The following is a 5,702-nucleotide window of genomic DNA, read 5'->3' as shown; positions in this document are numbered from 1 at the left end:
CAGGGGAGGGCAGTGGTACTGACTCCTCTTTGGTTTTATTGTGGGCTAGAAAAAGGTGGGGGCTGGCCATCATGAGGGTTGATCATCAGTATATCAGTACTTTAAGGGTCTTAAATTGTATAACATGCTACCCAGATTGGCTGAGATCTAAGAACAGTAGTGGTTATTAACAATGAATTATATTAGTCGTTGTAGAGTGGGTTTTGTAGGAGTTAATTAATCTCATGTTTCTTACAGTAGATAACCTATATTATATTACTGCATTTGATCAGATTCGTCGACGACTTAAACTCTAAACGCAAACAGTATTACTAACAGTATTTTTATTTAGAAATTTCGGCCACATATTTATATCATCCACGAAACTGTCAATAACAGTATAAGAATCTTCAGTTCCTAAGAGTTCAAGTTTTTTAACGTATTTTTCCTTTTCCTCGGGTGCGGTTCTTTACAGCTGATTGTGTTTACGTCTGGTGTACACCACTGTGGCGGCGGACGTAGGTATCACGTGATTTAGGTGTTTGCAAGGACTCTTTAGGCTTTTGAAAAATTCAAAGTAGAAAAAGTACTACTTCCGATTATCGGAAATCGCTCAAAAGTTGATCAGGATCTACGATTTTGATAAAATAGTTATATATGAAATTTCATCAACCTAACTGTAATGGTACTCAAGTTATCGTTTTTACACACAGACAGACAGACACACACACAGACATACGGACAAGATTGCAAAATTATGTTTTTCCGTATCATTGAGGTGTAAAACGTCGAGATTTTTACAAATCTCGATTTTTTTTTGCACGATTACAAGACTTTCTCTATAGGCCTTCTTCGTATATACGAGAAAGTAAAAATGAGTTAATGGAACTCGATTCTAATTTTTTTAAATTTATTACGTCGCGTGTTTGTTTCCGTATAGTCGCCTTTTAGCCTACATTTAATTTTGTTCACGTGAGAAAGTCTTGCGAGAGCTAAAACTTACCTTGCTTCAACACTTGTCGTATTCTATGTCATGTAATGTTGTTTGGTCACCTCTGTGTAGATTGCTCTGCGGCTTCTTTCATTAGTCTCCTTCAACAACGCCCAGGACGTTTGCAATAAATGTATTAGCCAGAAGTGGTCGTGTTCAATTTTCATTGGTCGCATACTATTACGCAACGTTCTGATTGGCTGATCTAAAATGATCGCTTGTCGAGAGGGTGTTTCATTGGTGACCAGTAAATTAACACTTTGGCGTGTATAGATGCGATTGGTCAGCATAACTTACTGGCTTTATCCCACGTGGCTCAGTGCGATTAAACATAGGCGTTTTCTTTTAACCCTTTATTTACGGAATTAGGTTCTGAATGAATTTTTTTCTTAAACTATGTGTTATCATATTGCTTTTGGCACTTTTAAAGCTTATGTCGAAGGAAATTTTGTTTCATAAATTTTTAATGGCCCAAACAGATATTGGTATTTATAAGTACCGTCAGGAATGTAGGACATTTTTTCCAAAACAATTTTTTGTACAAAACAGGAACAAACGATACAAGGTATTAACTAATAAAATAGCAATCATTATAACAGTCATTTTTTGTAATTTTCACACATAAATATAGCACAAAAGTATATTTTGAGTACAATTTTTACAGGATTTTCTATCGGAATACATCCTAGACCTCAAACACAGCAAAAGTTGCCGACATGTCATGCTCCCTCATTCTTGTCTGTGGTCATTCTGGTGTAGCAACGGTTGCCGGACTGAACATGCTTTTGCTGGAAGCTTCCAATAGCTACTACTTACAATGAGCCGCATAAACAAACGCGCCACACCAAAAAATTTAAAAAAACATCGATCCATCCAACTACCGGCGACTCAGGGGAGATAATACTATTAATTACATCAATAATTTTTAAAATTCGTATTAAATTAAAAATAATACAGGCACTTAATTAAAGTGGTACTTATAAGTACCGTCAGTAGATAAAGGGTTAAGCCAGTGTTTCTTTCAAAGCCCCCCCCCCCCCGAAGGGAGTTTACCCCCCCCCCCTCCCCAACGTACTGGAATTTATATAGGAAATATATACTTTTGACAGTGTCTCCCCCATCCCCCCCCCCCGGAAATTTTAGTCCCGTCCCCGTCCCCCCCCCCCCCCGAAAATTTCCAGTGCACCCCCGGTGAAAAAAGTCTGGAAGAAACACTGATTTTAGGTTTATCGTGATCTTATTTTCTTAATAATAACATCAAATAAAAAACAGTCGTTGTTGGAAAAATTTGAACGATAAATATTTCCAAAACTTTTTCTTTTTAAATTGTGCCGTGTTCGCATTTTTTATAAACGCCTATGACAAAACGTTAATATTTGGTAAGGATCAAATTTGAATGAGTTATTGGTTTATTTTTCAGATCCTCAACTGTAATTTGCTAAAGGAAATTAGTACGGTCTTGTGGTGTTGTTGGTAATGGCGAAGTGATTGTGGTGGGGGGGGGGGGACACTTGAGCTGTGAGGACAATGTTGGGAGTGGGGAAATACATGATAGGTGTGGAGACACTGGTTACACAGAAATACATAATACATGGCCGCAGTGGGATTAGCGAGGTCGGGTGTTACCCGGTGCGGCACTTAATGGTGTCACCCCCCAGAGGCGTAGCGACCCTTCCCGGGGACAAACTTTCAAGCTTTCGATTTGCACCCCCCCCCCCCCCACTCAAACTTTCGATTTGCACCCCCCCCCCCCACTCAAGTTTTTCTCTAAATATTTTGCTATTTTTTGCCTTGGTGTCACCCCCCTAAATGGTGTCACCCGGTGCAGTCCGCACCCCTCGCCGCCCCGCCCCCCTCGCTACGCCCTGCATGGCGGTCAGTATAAACACAAAGTATATTTAGAGCTGCTCAGAGATGTTCACTGTTGACTAGTACATAAAAATGTCCACAAGAGAGCAAACGGACGGCTATCAGTGAATTTTATGTGAACACTTTGACAACTTAACACACTAAACTCAGCGTTTCTTGCGGGCTTTTTTTCTCCGGGAGTGAAAGGGGGGGGGGGGGGCATTTATAGTTTTGGCGGGGTGGATTTAAACTTCCGGACAGGTACACTGGTTAAAAAGTGTATACTTCTATGTAATTATATTTTTTTTTCTATTTCGTTCGAGGTGGCGGTGGACGATTTTCAATGTGAGTGTGGGGTGGGAGGGGGTGGGGGTGGAGATGCCTGACAGATACACTGACAACACTTTTATGTCACAAATTCACAACCATCAGCAGGCGCAGGAGTAAAAAAAAATAAATACAAAAAAAAACTTTATAGTAAAAATTGTTTTAATGCACTGAAATTGAGAAAATAAAACTAATTTGCTTTCATTAATAAAAGATTTTATCTCACTTAAATATGTAAAAGATCTCTTGAGCGACTTAAGTTTTTATTAAAGAAAGTGAATTCACTTTTTTTTAAATTTTCAGTATATTTAAGTCTTTTTTAAATAGATTTTTTTTTTATATATTGGATCTATCTTTAGTCTGTTTTATCTAAAAATGCGACCAATGGTTTTTTTTACAGACATTTTACAGCCCAGGAATTTTCGGGGGAAGGGAGAAGAGGCCTAAAAAACATTTTCGGGGGAGGGGGTGGACACTGGAAAATGTTTATATTTTCTATATAAATTCTATTTCGTTCAAAGGGGTGGTAGAGTTGCCTGAAAGCTCTGAATGCGACCTTTGTCAAGTTTGAGCTTAGGTGCAAAGTTTAGGGTATCACTACAACTATAATTTGTATGAATGTAACTACGTATACATCAAGGTAACCAGATAAACTATTGTGACAATGTTTACATATAACGTCTTGACGCTAAATTCAATGGCTTCATTGATTGTTGAATAAACAAAATAGAATTAAGAATCGAATGCCGAAAACGATACAATTTAATTATCACGTCATTGATAATAGAGAGAAAACAACCTGGAGTGATCTCTGTTATGATGCATGTTTGACTAGGGAAATTGGTGCGCATGATTGATGGTGCGGCCGTATATTGAACGAGTGAATGTATGACGCGGTACGAAAGATAGTGACGTTTTAAGGTAGAGAGTTGGTTGCTATGAGTTTATATGTGAGGAAGTCTAATCTTGATCGTCGGTATGAAAGGACGTGTACTGGTCCGTATGCCTCAAGTTGGGAGATGGATAGATGTATATGTATGAATAAAGTATTGGGCTTGGAATATTGAGTTTGCCTTATCTCTGAGCGCCAGTGTTTCTTCCAGACTTTTTTCTCCGGGGGGGGGGGGGGGGGGGAGGGCACTTGAAATTTTCGGGGGGCGGTAGACTTTCTTCGGGGGGGGGGGGGGGGCGGACACTGTTAAAAGTGTATATTTTCTATATAAATTATATAAATTTCATTTCGTTCGGGTGGGGCGGTAAAAAAATTTCGGGGGGGGGGGGGGGGGCTTCGCCTCCCCGAAGAGATGCCTGGAAGAAACTCTGCTGAGAGCCGTATGTTGGACTGAACGTAAGATAGCCTTATTGGTTACCAAGGTTAGAATTTCTCTCCCTGGTATTGGAGATGAATTAAATGGTAATTGGCCGAGTCAAGTGATTCAAACCCTCACTGCACAGCCTAAGCGTAACAATCTCCCCTAAACTTTCTCGAATATTCTTATAGAACACAACGAGATATGGCAACTCGAGATATAGACAGATTTTTAATCCATTTTCAATTACTTTAACTTTTTAAAATAAAATAGAATGTCGTAGAAATAAACCGGGAGTGATCTCCCCTAAACTTTCTCGAATATTCTTGTATAAAACAACAGGGGGTGGCAACTCGGGCCTATATATAACTAGGCATACTGCCTAGCTTCGCTTAGGTTTTTAAAAAACATTTGAGAATTTGAATACTTAATTATTTAGCGATGGATTGGGTGTGGAGTGCTTTAATTTAAACAGTAACGCTAACTTTAGAAAAAATGTTTTTGTTTGTCATTTAAATTCCGTTCTCAGAGTAATATTGGAAAGTACGCAATCTATAACTAAAATGGAATTAGAACTACACAGGTTCCATGAACAGTATATCTCATAGTTTATATTACATTGCCTTTTGAAATTTATTTGATTATTTAATTAGGATACGTAACTGAATTAACAACTTAATTTTGTACTAAAACAAATGCTATACTTCGTCATTTTCTGTTTCTGTTTAAAATAGTATACAATTATTTGAAAAATAATAATTTTAAAAACGTTACCTCCCATGAAAACTGAACGTATGACGTATGTCTTTGTTTACTTTTTTTTACAAACAGTTGCTGTGCTTATATAAGAAATTACGGTATATGAACATATTTAACGACTATAATGGCTGTTTCCGACGGGAATATTTTTTTTTTGTTACTCTCCAGGGTTGGTCTACGACGTCATATTATATTAAGGGGATCGTTCGTCAATTTATTTATATATATATATATATATCATATAAGGAGAACTTCACTCACGATCATCTTTTAGCCCTCGTCGAGGGCTTTGAGTCTGACCAACAGTTTTTCCATATGGCATAGTTATCTATAGTAGTGTATGCAAAAACTTAGCATGGTGTACAGACGTTAAGTAACCTGAAAATTGTGCTAAAATTTCCCTGTTTTTGCCATAAAATACAAAGATTATATAGGGAAATACGACTGGTCAGTTTTGACCCATTTCCCGATTTTACCAGGACATGGCG

At 38.0% G+C, this 5,702-nt stretch overlaps 1 protein-coding gene across 1 annotated transcript in view; it reads right to left on the bottom strand.

The window, feature by feature from the left end:
- LOC131929713 (uncharacterized) overlaps positions 1-1,087 on the bottom strand; it is a 23,492-nt gene extending 22,405 nt beyond the window's left edge. The window contains exon 1 of the mRNA XM_059286053.1: positions 983-1,087. The gene's annotated coding sequence lies outside the window, so the exon portion shown is untranslated. The remainder of the gene's footprint in view (positions 1-982) is intronic.
- Positions 1,088-5,702: the final 4,615 nt, after the last annotated feature.

Source organism: Physella acuta, unplaced genomic scaffold (genome assembly GCF_028476545.2).
Source record: "Physella acuta isolate Inbredline_101_S28 unplaced genomic scaffold, ASM2847654v3 ptg001664l, whole genome shotgun sequence".
NCBI classification, from domain to species: domain Eukaryota; kingdom Metazoa; phylum Mollusca; class Gastropoda; family Physidae; genus Physella; species Physella acuta.
Note: the sequence above shows the minus strand (reverse complement) of the source record. Positions and strands in the feature narration are given on the sequence as shown.